The 17,235-nt window shown below is 42.1% G+C and overlaps 1 long non-coding RNA gene across 1 annotated transcript; it reads left to right on the top strand.

Annotated features, from left to right (window-relative positions):
• The first annotated feature begins 2,972 nt into the window (after positions 1-2,972).
• Positions 2,973-13,750, top strand: LOC128422340 (uncharacterized). Its single transcript, XR_008332484.1, has 4 exons — positions 2,973-3,130; positions 10,042-10,192; positions 10,401-11,983; positions 13,005-13,750. It is a non-coding gene; the product is annotated as an uncharacterized LOC128422340 (long non-coding RNA).
• The last annotated feature ends 3,485 nt before the right edge of the window (positions 13,751-17,235 follow it).

The raw sequence follows: 17,235 nt of genomic DNA, 5'->3' as shown, positions 1-17,235 counted from the left end.
CCCCTGCCCGTACGGGCCAGCGCTGTCCGAAGACACTTCCGGGTCACATGGCCAGCGTGACAAAGCTGCATCTGGCGAGCCAGCGCAGCACACGGAACGCCATTTACCTTCCCGCTGGTAAGCGGTCCCTATTTATCTACTTGCACCCGGGGGTGCTTTCGAACTGCTAGGTTGGCAGGCGCTGGGACCGAGCAGCGGGAGCGCACCCCGCCGCGGGGATTCGAACCGCCGACCTTTCGACCAGGATTAACAATTTAACAGGTTTCATCCATGAGAGAAACTAGAAAACGAATATAAACGTCAAGCTAATTTTCTTGGAGACAAAAGTGCTACTCTTTTTGTTACACAGGCGGCATCAAGCCCTAGAGAAAGGGGGAGGTGTAAGTCTGTGCCCCAAGGGCTGCATTTTGCCCTTGGCCTAATTCCATGGAGGTGACAAGGAGGGGGCAAACAGAGAGAGCATGCAGAAAGTGGTGCCCTGGCCACATTTGACTTCAGCAGACCCATTTTGGGTTTCGGTCCTCATGTCCTGCATGTGCATCACCCTTAAGGGAATGTGGTTCTCAACAGAGTAAAGGGTTCCTCAGAAAATCAGCTACAAATTCAAACATCAGATCATCAGCAACTATGTTATCCTTAAAGGTGCAGGTTCACAGTTTGTGGGGGTTTCTGTGTCCAGATCTATCACTGGAGGCCCAGATAGCCTCCGTGCCTTTTACCAGCTGCACCTGGTTCAACAACCACAGCCATTCCAAGACCTGCAAAGCCCTGCCACAGCAGTTAAAGTGTTGGGTGCTTCAAGTCTGGATTGTTGCAGTGCACTCTACGTGGGGCTTCCCTTGAGCTTGATCTGAAGCTGCAGTTAGTTTAGAATGCCAAAGCTCCCCAGGGCTGGCAAGGAAGCAGGCAGCTTACCAGAGTAGCAGCCGCTGCCCTTCCAGCCTGCCTTCCTCTCCTCCAGGCCGAGACCACTTGTCAGGAGCCCTCCGGCGCTTGGCATCCTCCCACTTGGTCCTCTCTGCTGCTCTCAACCCTTGCTGGGCTCTGGCTCAGCTTTGCACACTGCAAACCCAAAGATCCACCGCCTTTGTGGGCCTTGGAGCCAATGGCTTCTCACCCCCCTCACCTTACCCCGCCACATGCTGCCTGCCTGAGCCAGCCACACGTTACAAAAACAGACACCTATTATCAAGGATACTACTCATTTCATACAAACTGAATCGGACATTTTGTTCCCCATGGATGTATACTCCTTGTATATGTCCATTCTCCTAGATGTGGCCAGGATCTGTCAGGGACTGGTCTGAGGAGGAATGGCGGGGACCACTGCCCCCCCCCCCGCACTTCCCAGAGAAGAGGGAGACAGTATAGATTTACAACAGTGGTTTGCAGAAGGTCATAGTTCAGAGGCTGCAGAGGGGAGAAGCTGGGAAATATTGGGAAATGAGCAGGAGGAAGAATAACAACCAGGGGAGAAACAGCTGACAGACTCAGTGTCTTTAGAAAGCCTTCCAGATCCCCCCTCTCCCAGGACCTGGCGGGCACTGAGAGTAGAACAGAAAGCTCAGAGGCAGAAAGCACAGATCAGCTGACACAGGGATGATGTATAATAGGAGAGACAAAGGATGTGGGACTTTACTCAGAGCAACCACCATTATCTGAGAGACTGCATCCTAAGTCTCTCTCTGTGAATGTTGAATAAAATAGTTTGGGAAGAGCTTCTTGTTTTTTCCATTACTGGCAGCCTGCCATGAGGGAGGTAGATCAGATTCCCTGAAGCCTGACAGGATCATTCTGATACTCTTGACCCCTTACTTTCTTTCTAATGGAAATTAGGGACCTAATTTTTGAAAATAATTATTTCAGATTTGAACATGATTTTATTATCAAATTAGAAGTGTCTCAATGGGCTCTCCATTCACCCCTAGTATGGTTAATATCTATTCATGTATCAATTCAAAAAGCAATGGATCTTGGATCCTAATACCAACCCATATCACCATGACATCAAGTTGTACAAACGTTATATATTTGGCATAATGATTGCCAAACACGGAGATTGCGCCACAAGACGCTGCAGAATAACTGCAAAACATTGGCACCAGAATTGGAATGGTAAAAACCAGATTTTTTTTTGCTTTTGTTTTACAAATCTCAATAAAAAGTGCTTTAAAGAAAGAACTCCATATTTGAAACAATTGACTTGCAATACAGAGATGTCTTGACATGTTACAATGGAATCCTGTGCTTGAATATTCAAAAGGCAATCCTCATGGGCTCTTGGGGGCATTTTGTAAATGTGTGTGCTTTAAATTTGTAAAGTTACCATACAATAAAAATGGAGGGCACAGGGTAATACCAAGAATGTGAACTTACAAGATCACAAATTAGTGGGATATTCAGATGCAGTCTGCGCTGGGTACAGAACAGATTGTAAGTCCACCAATAGGTTTGTGTTTTTATATGGGAATGGAGCTGTAAGTTGGGCTAGTCATAAACAAAATTCAGTAGCTCACTCTTCAGCAGAAGCAGAGTATGTTTTTGCTGCAGAAACATGCAAAGAACCACAATGACTTGACAAGATTTTAGAGGATCTGGGAATGCCAGATTCTAAGCCCATAAAGCTTATGGAAGATGATCATTGTCTTAAATTGGAGCAAACAGAGAAGACAAATACACATACACATAGCCATAAAATGCCATGTGATAAGAGATTTGAGCCAGAAGGGGTTTATTGAAATACAGTACTGTCCAACAACGAAAATGATATTTTAACAAAGCCTTTGTTGAAAGAAAGTTTTGAGAGTTTATGTGCTAAATTAGATGTGATGAATTCAAATTAGGTACAGTGAGAAGGGGATTGTAGGAAAAGCACTGGAGCCCAATATGATTAATAGAATACTTGGCCTCTAGTGGGCAGAGCTTTATGCTGGACTCTAGAATCGGCCCCTCCCTTCAGGTTGTCAGTTAGAAAAGGCTCTTCCTTGCCTCAGTATCTTTCATTTCAGTTAGTATGTTACATTTTTCTACTATTAAAGCTTTGTTTCATATATATACACGAGCTGTTTACCTCACTGGATGAAAAGACAAACCCTGCTAAAGAAGGAGAAGGTGTAATATCTTTGACTGGGTGAGTGAGAAGATATTTCCCTGACAGGAGGACTGATTTTTAGTCACCTTCTCCACAACAGCACATGCCTATAGGGCCTCAGAAGCAATTTTGGTGATGGCCAGTTTCCATATTATGAATAGAGCAAATTCATAATATGAACAAATACAGTGGTACCTCAGGTTACATACACTTCAGGTTACATACACTTCAGGTTACAGACTCCGCAAACCCAGAAATAGTACCTCAGGTTAAGAACTTTGCTTCAGGATGAGAACAGAAATTGCATGGCAGCAGCAGGAGGCCCCATTAGCTAAAGTGGTGCTTCAGGTTAAGAACAGTTTCAGGTTAAGAACAGACCTCCGGAACGAATTAAGTACTTAACCCGAGGTACCACTGTAAAGGGCCAATTGAAGAAAATATCAGTCGCCTCCACCTTACAGTAGGTAACCGAACAAACCACTGTGTTGCAAAGAGAACGTCAGATACGGCTCTATTATTTAGTTTTATGGGTGAATCAGAAGTCAATTAGCATCAGAAAAGATTATGAGCGACAGTTACGGCAGCAAGAAACACAGTTTATTTTCATGTTTAAAACCATTTATCCAGGGGGTCTCAGCTCTGAGTTAGACCTTAATTGTTTCATTTGATTAATTGCAATTTGTCTGTTACTTTGTACTGTACCTTTAAACTCAACCTCCTTGTTATTAGTACCACCTGGAGTTGGCTTTATGTGTTTCAAAAAATATTGTTAGTAGCAGAGACTACAGTATTACATCAGCACTGTTCCACAGCATTTGATATTTTCATTTACATACATTCATTCAAAATAAGATGGGGTATGTACTGTTTTTCAGTACTGTTTGTATCATAGTTTATAATTTTTGTAAACTGATATGTGCATACAGGTTCTGTAAAATTTTATTTTCCGTTTATGAAGCAATTCTATATCCTCCCACCACGCTGACCAAGAATTCTACGAAACAGTAGTTTATATCCGGAATCACTGTTCAGTGTTGGACATATTTGCTGAATACAAAAAGCTTCACAGCTTGTTTCTCATTGTACAAAGTCTGGTGCTTCGCTTCATTTAAAAATTTTCAGAGACTGAGACTAAAGAATTCATTTTGGACTTGTTATGGTTTGAAAGAATTCTATAAAAGATTGTCTATTGTGTATGTACGTGGTCATCGTGTTGCCTCCACCTTCCAGGCAAATGCGTCCCGGGATGCCATGCAAAAGTTGGCCAGGGCTGCTGAAACAATCACCACAAGCAATCTCTGGCTGCAAAACTGGGGTGTAGACCCAGGTTCCCAAAGGAGGCTGGCAAACTCAGTCTTCAACAGGAACAAGTTATTTGGGGAGCCCATGGAAAAAGTGCTGGTAGATACCAGGGGTAAACAAACGGCTCTACACACAGCCAAGAAAGACGACAAGAAGAGGAAGCACAGTCTACACTCATTTCATTCCTCTTGATACTCCTCCAACTGCAGCTCATCCAATTCCTTCCGTCATCGATGGGCTAGAGCAGAGAATCTCCTGCTATCACAAACCCCACAACACCAACGGAAGCAATGTGTCCTCCTCAAGGTTCAACAAAGGCGCCTAAAAAGCAGACAACCCCCAGTGATGCCAAGATAATACCAAGAGGGGGCAGGCTGTTGCACTTCTGCCAGGAAAGGGCAAAGGCAATGACAGACCAATGGATACAACATACGCCCTCTTGCAGCTAGAGTTTTCAGGAAGACCCAGGGGGGAGTTTGTGGGTACCCCATGATCCAGAAAGGCGGACAAACACGTCTAAATAAAAGCAATCAACCCATTAAGAAGCATAAAGGCAACTGAACATGTTCCCCACAGGGAATATTCTTCCTGGTGCCAAAGAAAAACGGAGACACAAGAGCAATCGTGGACCTCAAGTGTATCAACAAGCATAAACAGGACAAGTGTTTCAAGATGGAAATGCTGAAATTAATCTCAAAAGCCACAGAAAAGGGGATTTGGATAGCATCTGTAGATCTGTCAGAAGCATACCTCCACATCCCCATTTGAAAGGAAGACAGGTGGAAACTTAGTTCCTGCTTCAGGACCCCTCCACCTGCAATTCAGAGTCTTGCCTTTGGGCCTCACTTCAGCACCAAGAGTTTTCAGTAAAGTCCAGGTAGCACTAGTGGCACAACTGATAACTCAGGGAATGAGGGTGCACCACTAAGATGACGTCCTGGTGAGGTCCCCATCAGAAAGCATGTACAAATAAAAACTGAAATAGGCACATGTGCGATTTGAGGTAAAATGTCTATTCTTCCTGTGGAAAACATGGAGCATGGAGTCAATCCTGACCTTAATTTAGGCCATGGTAAAAATAAAACAGAGGGTGAGTATGGGTTTCGTTTCCATAACTACGGAAAGATGGGATCAGAATCTGTGACTGTTTCCTACTTGAGCTCTCCCAAGGCGGCAATCAGTGCCAGCTTCGCTACACATGCCAACCTTTCCACTGGCACATCATGTGTTCAAAAAGGAGTGTGGAAGAGTGTATGTGAACCAGCTCAGAGGCACCTGGAGATGCTTTACTGTGATGTGTGCAACTCAGAAATCAAGATGTTTGAAAAGTAGGAAGAATCCAAAGCCTCAGGTGGCCGTACACAATAGTCCATGATTGCTGTTATGAGTGAAACTCAACTAAGCCAAGCTTCCTAATAAGTGGCTAGGAATGATGACAATGTCCCATCAGCTTCTGGGAAACTCTTCTTTTTAAAATTACTCTTTATTAGTTTTATATAAAGCTTCCAAACAACAGACACACAAACAAACAAACAAACAAACAAACGTAACATCCAGTACAAAGAGATTGTTACATAAAAATAACTTTCTTCTTTTTTAAAAAAAAAGATATTTATTGGAATTTTCAAAAAATAAAGAAAAAAAGAAAAAAGAAAAAAAAAGAACAATTAAAAACTCATAGTTTACATTTCTTGCTTTCAATAACCAATTTCCTTGACTTCCCCACACCTCCCCTTCTTGTATTCCAGTTCCAGTTTTTAGCTCAGCAAATTCTTGTCCCCACACTTTACCTTATTTTCTCTAATTCATTTTAATTAACCAATTTTAACTTATAAACCTCAATCTTTATACATCAATACTTATTCTTAAAAAACTTTTTCTAGATTCGCCCCATCAATTTAATTAACCAATTTTAACTTAAAAGCCTCAATCTTTATACGTCAATACTTATTCTTAAAAATCTTTTTCTAAGGTCGGCCCCAATTCCCTTCCCCAAAATCCCCATTTTTATGTTAGTGGCAAAACCAAATTAATTAAAACAGAATATGGTTATACACCCTTTGGATTCCCAAAGCCCCACCACCCCCTTTCCCCGTTTCGAACCCCAACAAAAGTCCATCAGTCCATCTGCAGTCAGCCTGGCGACCTCACGTCCGAGGCTCTCAATTCTCTCTCAATTCCTCTCTGCCGGTTTTTTTTTAATAGTCCTTTATATTAAACCCCGAATCTCGAAGTAGCTCTGTCCCAATAAGGTCCATGTTTCTTCCAGCCAGGCCTCCATATTTAAAAATGGAGCCTAAATCTTGTTTCTTACTTCTCTTAAGTCCAAATAACTTTCTTCTTTATGTTTTGACTTCCGTCAACCTCAAACAAGGGTCCTCTGTTTCCTTAGTAACTGCCTATTATATGTTTGACTTAACATGAACTATATTTTAATTATATATTTCTAACATAAGGTATTATATTGCAATAGTTAATCGAAGCATGCTAAAGATTCCATATGGGAGTAACATTCTTTCAAATATATTCTGTAAAAATCCCACTCATTACACTTTTGGTTTTATTGATTCTTAATTTTCGCTGTCATCTTTGCCAATTCCACATATTCAAATAATTTCACCTGCCATTCCTCTTTAGGCGGTCTTTTATCTCCCTTTCATCCTTTAGCTACCAACATTCTCGCGGCATTTGTTGCGTATAGGAGTACAGTGGTACCTCGAGTTACATACGCTTCAGGTTACAGACTCCGCTAATCCAGAAATAGTACCCCGGGTTAAGAAATTTGCTTCAGGATGAGAACAGAAATCGTGCTCTGGCGGCACAGCGGCAGCAGGAGGCCCCATTAGCTAAAGTGGTGCTTCAGGTTAAGTACAGTTTCAGGTTAAAAACGGACCTCCGGAACGAATTAAGTACTTAACCTGAGGTACCACTGTATACTCCTTCCTTCCTTTGGAATGTCTGCTGCCATCGTGCCCAAGAGGAAGGCTTCCTTTTTTTAGTAAAAATTAAACATTTTATAAAGTTCATTATAAATAATTTCCCAAAAGCTTTTGATCTTTTTACAATTCCACCACATATAATATATTGTTCAGCTTCTTGGAAACTCGTGGGCATAGCCAGGGGAGAACAGCTGCCCCAAATCAAGTAAATAAATAAAAATATTTAACTACAAGTAGAAATTATTTAAGATTTTGACAGATTTTTCTAAGCATTTGGGGGTCAAATGAAAGTAATTTAAAACAACTGTTGTTGAGACATTTCATTCCAAATCTGCTAGACAGAGGATTATGACAGGTGGGTGTCCTCCCCCCCCCCCCACAATCCTGGCTACATCCATGTATATATGTATATTTAGTGTATTAATAATTTTACTTCACACACACACATTCACATTGACAAATGCACTGTTATCAAATCTGTTTAAGAATGAAATCTGAGCAAACAAAATCCTGGACAGCTGCTGTAGACAGACACCAGTCCTGGTGTCTGCAAACAATTCTGCTAATAAGATTTAATGGTTCCAGTGAATTATTCTCAGCTACCTACATTCTGCCACAAGCTGTGTTTATAACAATGCCTGATAAAAAAAAATTCAACAGAATCTGTGAATATAATTTTATTCTTTCTTTGAATACACTCTGATGAGCATGTTTCCCCCCTCAAAAACAAACATATTTTATGCTGGGTATTATAGCCTGAAGGTTGTTCATGAACAGGTTACTACTGCAAACAGGGCTATGTACAGTGGATAGACTTTAGGTCTCTACAGAAGCAGCAGACGGGAACACAGGATGATGAGGAACCTATTTCTTTTTCCTCAGATTCTAGTTGTACAAGATTTGGGAAAATATATTGATGCGATGCAATGGAGCTCAAATTTAGTGACATCTACCAGAATATCCCAATCACAATAGCTTCCTTGCTAATAATCTTAAATCATTAGTGAATCAATATTATACAATGATCAATGAGTGATTAGTTTCTTGTTTATGTACAATGGCAGCTTAATGCAAATTCTACATTAACATAGCAACAGAAAGAGCACCATTGAGTCATGCAATGGCTTATTCATACTTTGCTGTGTGGAGGGAAGAATCAGAATGTATTACATCCTTTTCCCTGGCTACATTAGCAATAAATAGCAATAAATCATGAAACCATGATTTGACCCTTGTTCCAAAACAACGAATTTAGATTAGCTCAATTAATTGGTGACTTCTGAACGGTATCTATAGTCTGATGTAGATGTATATAACGGACTCCAATTCACATCACATGTGAGCACAGCATTCTGACACTTATAAAATCCATATGCAGAGACCCGGTGTCTTTTTAGAAAATCCTTGCGCTCAGAAAAAGTTGATGGTAAAGTATTTAAAAATAATGCTCAGTACTCAGAAACACAATGTGGACAACAGTGAGGTCAATGGACCACTGCTATTCCTAGGGTGCAGTTTTTTAACAGGAGAGATGAGCCAAGCCGGCTCTTTGATCTGTTTTATATTTCTTTTGTGGTTCCTTTTTGTAAGCTATGTTGAAAATCTAAATACACATTTTCAAACAAATAGTCATTTCTTTCTCATCCCAGTATTTTTAAACAATACATATTTTATAAAATTTTCCACAATTTCACATAAAATCCCAATACGTAATAAATTTCCCTCTCCCCCCCCCCATCAGGGTCGCATAGTTGCTCTCTTCACACACAAACAGTAGCGGCAAGGTCTGTCGTTTTTATAGCTTTATTTCTTGCTATTTCCACAACTGGGCATTTCAATCTGTATCGTTCTCGTCAGTTGGTCTCACTGATTTACAGCGTCTTTTCCAACAGCTAAAGCGGGGAATTTTTTCGACCTTCCGCCTACATTCATGTAATCTCCCGATACGCCTTGCGTGAGGCGACTCAGGTCTTTGCCCCTCCTCTGACTCGGAACTTAACCCTTGCACGGTCTGTGAACTTGCCTGTTCACTTTCCTGCGTCTCTTTTCTTTGGGTTCCCTCCCCCTCCGTGGGCTGTAAATCCCCAAAAAACCTGCTTGTTCCTGCCTCTCTTTCATCTTCGGTAGCAGGGTTTGCTATCTCTTCCTGCTGCTGCCCGTTCAGTTCAGCCTCACTGGGGTATCGTGTGCCAGGGGAACTCAAGAGTGTTCTGAAGGCACCCTGACACCTACTTTCCATCCCGTTTTCCATGGTGTTTTTTTATTCTATTGCATTGCTACACCCTAAATTCACTCTTTTATATCATAGCAAAAATACAACAGTCTCTAATTATTTCCATTGCTCATAGTTCAAATCCTGCTCGTGAATTTGTGATATTGTCATATTTCTTCAAATAGTCCTAAAAAAGGCTTCCATTAAACATAAAACAGTTAAGTTCTGTTATTTTAGCTGCCAGCTTTGCAGATCTATTCTTTGCTTATCCATTCTTTTCTGCTGGGAACTTCTTCAAATAACTTAACCATCTTTTTTGGAACTTCTGACCCTATAACCCCAAAAGCTTCAGTTTTGTTTTGTTTGTTTTTCTTTGGGGAGGGTGTATAATCACTTTGAATATCCTTTTTATCTCGTCATATATCATTTCTCCAAAACCCCTTGCTTTCTTTCAGGTCCATCACACTTTCTCATCCTGGTCTTCTTTTATCTTCCAGCTGCCCATGATTGTCAAGGAGGTTTACCACCATCTCCATAGGATCTCAGACTCAGCACCAAAGAGACACTTTCAGCAATTGTCAGCCTCGCCACAAAGCGTCTGAGCCCGGTGGTGGACAGCTTGCTGGAGTGCTCAGCAGAGTGCGATGAGTAAGGGCCTCTAAGAGATGAGTGTGTTAAGGGGAAATGCCATATAGAAAGACATAAAATTAGGGGAGATTGCTTTGCAAAAGGTATATATGCCAATGTGCAAAGTTTTCGTGATGTGGAAATGGGGAGAGCTGAATGCATAAAGTTTTTTAAAAAGGCCTGACCTTTTTTAAGGAAAAAAAGAAAAATTCTCTTTGAAAAATTGCAGAAGAGCCACAGCGATATGGAAGGCCTTAGCCACCGATCCTTACTCCGGCAGCAAGCTGATGAAACCCACCCTCCAAAGGCTTCAGGATAAAGACCCCAATTACAGGCGGTGCAGCACGTCACAAACTCCGGTAGTGGTACAAAACCATTCAGTTTTTCTCTCCTGGATTGTTCTTGAATGGGAGCTGGATGGGGGTGGGGGCTTCTTGCTGGGAGGGGGGGTACATCTTAATAACTGGCCTAGCAGCATCTTAGCGGTCCATCGCTGTGAGGCTCAGTGGCAGAGCACCTGCCTTGTATGCAGAAGGGCCCCAGCATCTCCATGTCGGGGTGTCCCTCACCTGAAACCCTGGACAGCCACTGCTAGTCAGTGCAGACAACACTAAGTGAGATGGACCAGGGTCCTGAGCTGCATCCTGCAGAGGGTTGGGAGATCTTGATCTGATGATGACCTCTGCTGAATGCCGTTCTCCTGTCCTGAAAATACGTATCTCGGGCGTCACAGGCTGGGGCAAAGAGGTGCACCTTCAGCGGAACACTTAGCGGTTCTTCCTGCCAGCTTCAGGCTTGTGCATCCTGTCTCTTACTCTGATGTTTCAGGACCTTGTTCACATCCTCGACAGAACAGTACAAGAACATTGCCAGACTGGCCAGAGATAACATGCGCCATCCGAACACTAAGAAAAGAGCCATAGGGATGTTTCAGGACCTTGTTCACATCATCCCTGGGGCAATACAAGAGCATTGCCAGACTGACACGGGAATATATGCGTCATCCCAACTCGAAGAAAAGAGCCATAGGCATGGCATTCTACTTGGAGGTGAGGGTCGGAAATGGGGAACGCCTGCAGGCGCTCCTGCTTTGAAACAACTGTGCCCAGGCAGGCAAGGAAAGCAGAGGGTGTAAGAAGGTCTCGTGGGGGGGAGGGAAGCATGCAACACACCTATGTGGGGAGCGAACTCCACAATTTACCACTCTTCTCTAAATCCATTTGCATTCATCATTGTTTCATAAGAACAGGGCAGAGCAGATAATGTCTACAGGGAGCGTGGAATGAAATCCGCAAGAGCAAATCTGGATTCTGGGGTTGGCTAAAAAGAAAGAAAGGCAAATGAAGCACTCTTGCTTTCCACAATTTATATCTGGGTTGTTTCCTGCCAGCTCCGAGTTCTGCAGGAGCACTGCAAATCATATTCAGCAAACTCTGCTGGCTTTGGAGATTGATTTGCAAGATACTGCCCTGCACTCTCAAGCATCCCTTCCTTGACAGAGAGAGCTAGATATGACTTGGGATACGACTTGGGTGAAATCGGAGAGAAGTAGAGGGTAGTGATGGGGGCAACACAATCAGGTGGGCGGGGTGCAAGTAACCCTGGTGGTGGTGGTGGTGGTTGTGCAGGAACACTTAGCAGTTCTTCCTGCCAGCTTCAGGCTTGTGCATCCTTTGTCTCTTACTCTGATGTTTCAGGACCTTATTCACATCCTCCGTTGAACACTACAAGAGCATTGCCAGACTGGCCAGAGATAACATGCGCCATCCCAACTCAAAGAAGAGAGCCATTGGCATGGCATTCTACTTGGAGGTGAGGGTCGGAAACGGGGAATGCCTGCAGGCGCTCCTGCTTTGAAACAACCGTGCCCAGGCAGGCAAGGAAAGCAGAGGGTGTGAGAAGGTCTCGTGGGGCGGGGGGGGGGCACCATTTAGGGCTGGCAGGCCTGCACTCTGCCTGAGGCAGCAATTTCTACAGGCCTTGGATATGAACTGAGGGTAGCGTGCATTAACTAAGGGACATCCTCAGAGCAAATCCACCAAAATCATTGCACCAAAGATCGTCAGGCCAATTAGCTGCAACTTTTCTGCCTTTAGCTCAAAATTGCACAAAGTTGCTCTGTTTCCCCCCCCTTTCTTTATCCTTTTCTTTGCCAGGGACACTCATACTCTCCAACATTCCTCGGCTGAAAATAAGGACATTTTCTGTAGCCAAGGTTTATTCTTAGTTTACTAAGTACAGTCCTGTGAGCCACGAGTAGTGAAACAGGCACAATTCGCTTGCACACAGTAAGTGTGGTTTATGTCAGTGATGAACCTGTAGCCCTCCAGATGTTACTAGACTCCCAATCCCATCACCATCGGCTACTGAACATGAGATTTGGAGTCTAAAAACATCCCTATTCTAAGACATACAAATGGAGCTAGTATTCCTCATAACTGCTTTTTAGTGCTTCAGACAAGAAAAAAACAGTAGAAAAGTATAACCAGTTAAACAATCCCTATGGCAGTGAAAAAGAGTTACTGATAGGTTGTTTGCTTGCTGTCAGGATGTGGATGCAGCCCTGTGGTAGAAAGCACAGCATCTAACAGAAGCTTAATGTGCCAGATATTGTAGTAGAAGACAAACTCTCTAAGTTGGCCAAAACAGTGGAACTTATGGCAGAGAATGTTAATGCTGCATGGGAAATGGAACAGGCCAACAAAGAAAAAATTAAGGCTTTGCAGAAGCAGACCAGGAAACTGAAGGTACACAATAAGTATGTTAATGATAAATTAATGGACTTAGAAAATAGAGCCAGAAGGTCGAATTTACCTCTAATTTTTTTTTCCAGAGTCAGAAGATATGGAGAAAGTAATTGCGTGGATGGCCAATTTGTTGCCGGAATTGGGAATTTTGAAAGACGCGCTTGACCGCATACATAGGGTTGGGAAGCTGAGAAATGAGTCAACTTGGCCGAGAGATGTGGTAATGTGCTTTGGGAGATACACAGAGAGAGCAGGTATTCAAGGCAATGAAAGACTTGGATAGACTTGATAAAACTGTTGTATAATGGCAAGTAAGTGATGGTTTTTGATGACTTATCTCTGGAAACAATTAAAAGATCGAGGCAAACTGATAGAGTACTTACAATTAGCAAGGAGAATGGGGATAGTGAGAGGAAACTCAACACAAGTAAATAAGGAATAAATAATTAAGGAGTATCTCAAAGGGTACTGCGACAATAAAAGCTTCCTGGCAGATATTGAATGAGCTATGCAATACAAAGTATCTGTTAGAAAAAGTTAAACTACGTTAAAGAAAAACAACTTTACATAACTGTGTAAATAGTTTAATTGTAAATCAGCACAACGGGTTTAGTCGGAAGTTTCTTTTCTTTGCAGATTCGCACAGTGTTTACTATATTTGATGGTTGTAATTTACTTCTTAATATGTATTTTAAAACTGTTTTTTCTATCCACACTCATTTCTTTTTCTTTCTTTTCCTTCTGTCCTTTTTTCTATCTATATTCTTTATAATCTACAATTAAGTGAATGTTTGTTGGTATTGTATGTATTTTAAGATTTCTCTTGCTCAATAAAAATAGAAAAAAATTACTGTGGTTTTTCTATGTTAAGTACTATTGAATATTTCATAAAGTTTGGTCTGTGTCTTCTGGGGGGAAAGAAAAAAACTACTTTCTCAATGCAGTTCTCAAACAGGAGAAATGTGCAGTTGTGCCACTAGGGGCACTGCAGGGAAAAGCCTCCAGTTTAGTTTGTGCACCTCAGACCTCCTACAATTGAGTAATTGTTGGTATACAGTAGGTGATAGTTTCTGTCCTCCTCTCCAGCCTTAAGTGACAGGTAAGAGGGTAAATTTGTCTGACAAATTAGTTTCTCTTATGTAACCCTTAAATGATGCCTGATATCTTTGGGATCCCTGGATCCTGAATTAGAATTTGAGGATGAAGTTCATATTAATCCTGATGTGCATCTTGATTCTGGGGAACCCCAGTGTGACAAAAGAAAGCTTTTTCCAGGTTTCAACAATTTTGTTCATGGCTTAGAAATGTACACGATGAGCATGTACGTTGTTTATTTACTGATAGGGGTGGATAATTTTGTTCTGAACAGTATGAATTTCCTTACTGAACAGAACATAGAGCACATGACTGCAACGCCCAGATCTCCATGGCAAAATGGTTTGTGCAAACGAGTGAACCAAACCTTGCAACAAGGTGTAAGAATTCTGTTGCACGATTCAGGCCTATCCAATCCCTTTTGGGCAGAAGCCCTATCCTGTTTTTCTTACGTATACAATCGCAGATACCAATCGGCTATTGATTGCACCCCGTATGAAATGCTTTACAAAAAGACATGCGAAACATTTAAGAATTTTCGGTTCAGAAGTATGGGTCCACACTTTGCAGAACAACAAATTGAGCAAACCTGGCCAACATGGCATTTTTCTGGGTTATGAAAAAGGTTCCTATTGTGTGTTAATGACTGACACAAAGGTGATAAGGTTGACCAGAAGCATGGATTGTAACCCAAAATGGGACACAGTTGGCATTTTTCAATGTCATCCCATTTCAGATGATGATGCGAAAGCAATTAAGATAGAGGCAGATCCTGTTGTTGCTAATGATAATGCTGATGCAGATTCTGATGACACAGATTATCAAAGTGCAAAAGCCTCTCTTAAACAATCAGATGAGTCTGAGACTGATTTAGACACAGCACCTTTGTTTACACTAGATCTTCATTCTCCCAAGGAGGAGACACCAGACCCAGAGGACCAGAGAATCTTTCGTAGATCTGAAAGAGATACTAAGGCCAAACCACCTAAGCAGTACTCCAAAGAGTTTGCTAAAGCTGCTGTTACTACAACTCGGATTCAGTTTTTGAACCAGCCAACTACAAAGAGGTTCAAAATTTATCCGCAAAGGATGCTGAACCTTGGCTAAACGCCATGGAAGCCGAGTTAGTTTCCCTAAAGCAGAGTGACACATGGGAATTGGTTCCAGCAGAGCCAGGCAAAAAATGTGTTGATAGCAGGTGGATTTACAGGACAAAAACTGATCAGAATGGTAAAATAGTCAGGTACAAAGCCAGACTAGTGGCACGTGGTTTCTCTCAAAATACCTGATCAGGACTATCATGAGACATACTCACTGACAGTAAAGTTTGAGAGTATTAGGCTGTTGATGAAAATTGCTGCTGAGGAAGGTATGACTATTACTAATCACGATGTAAATACTGTGTTTTTATATGGAATTCTCACTGAGAATATTTACATGTTACTGCCAGATGGAGTGCAAATAAAACGGAATGGTTTGTAAACTGGAAAAAAAAACCCTGTATGGCTTAAAACAAAGCACAGGATGCTGGGCACCCCAAGCTGACAGAAGTGCTGTTTTCCCTAGGTTTTCAGCAAGGGAAGGCTGATTCTTGTGCTTTTGTGAAAGAATCTAATCAGCACAAGCTCTACTGCATTTGCTTTGTAGATGATATCTTATTTTTGTGGAAAGATGAGAATATTTACAAAAGCACTCTAGCAAAGCTGCAGAAACATTTTGATATGAAAGATCTTGGAGAAGTCAGCAATTATCTCTCACTAGAGGTAGAGAGAAATACACAAGGTGATGTTTTGCTGCATCAGATACGTAAAATCAGTGATGTTATTGAAAGGTTGTGTGGAGTTTGGAACTGACAGGGTTAAAACTCCGTGGTGTCCTGTATCTGGGAGGAGCTTAACGCAGAGAAGTGCGTCACAGTCTGTGTCACTGTTCAGACTTGCTTTCGCTTCTGCCTGAGACACAGCTCAGCTCGGAGGCTGCGTGTGTGCTTTTGGAGCACAGAGAATGTCGGAGGTTTCTGATGGATTTACTGCTTTGTAAATAAATGCTTCTAGAGATAAGAACCGAACTGTCTTTGGACTTGATTTATCCCTCATCTCACACGGACGCAGGACCGCTGCTACTCTGCTCTCCTGCCAGGTCAGCTCCCCAGCAGAGCCACGCAGGGAAGCCTGACTGGATGCAGGATTTATTTACCCAAAGGTTGAACCTGAGTGATGCTAATGCTGTAGACACCCCCATGGTCTCAGGTTACCAACATGATGCTGATGTTTTTCCTGATACGCTTTTCAGGATTGTATTAGGCAAACTCAGTTTTATCGCAAGGTGTACAAGACCAGATATTGCTGTAAGTGTAAATCTGCTCAAGAGACATGCAAACCAACCCAGTTTAAGACTGGAAGGCACTGAAACGCATAGCGAGGTACTTAAAAGGCACTCTGCATTACAGGTTGAGGTTCACCAGCCAAAAATCTGGAGGTCTTGAAATTTATGCCAATGCCAGTTTTGGCAGTGATGCAATTGATGGTAAAAGCACTTCAGGTGTGTGCTACTTGTATAATCAATGCCTATTTGATTGGTCTTGTAGGACGCAGGCAACAGTAAGCATGAGTTCTTGTGAAGCAGAACTTAACGCTTTGACTCTTTCCCTCATGGACAGTGGTTATTACAACTGTATGAGGATGCAAAAGTGAAAGTTACTTGTCCTATTCAAGTCTATCAGGACAATAAAGCTTGTATAGCTTTACTCCACCCTGAAGGATGCAAAGAGAGAACAAAGTATCTACAGGTTAAGCTTCAACAAGCTAGAGAATGCATCCAGAAAGGAATTGTGAAAGTGTCCTACATGCCAGGGAAAGAAATACCTGCTGATGCACTAACCAAAGTTGTTAACAGAGAACAACTTGCTGTATATGTACATAAATTGCAAATGTGTTAAATTCTGCAATGGTTGGTATGAAAAGGGGGAGGTTGTTGATATTTTCACCCCCTCCCATTGCATCTCCTGATCTGATGTTTTGAGAAAGGAGGGGGCGGAAACTGCTCTTCTACTCTTCCGCTCCTGACTGACTCACTCTATGTGTGGAGAGAGTCTTATCTATGTAGTGACTAGATGGCAGAGTGGGAGCTGTAACACTCATGCAAGCCAGTAGTTCTTTAGTTTGTAGTAGCTATTAGAAATAAAAGGAGTTATGCTTCACAGCTAGCTTCCGCGTTATTTAT

This window comes from Podarcis raffonei, chromosome 10 (genome assembly GCF_027172205.1).
Source record: "Podarcis raffonei isolate rPodRaf1 chromosome 10, rPodRaf1.pri, whole genome shotgun sequence".
NCBI classification, from domain to species: Eukaryota; Metazoa; Chordata; class Lepidosauria; order Squamata; family Lacertidae; genus Podarcis; species Podarcis raffonei.
This window is presented reverse-complemented; position numbering and strand designations above follow the sequence as displayed.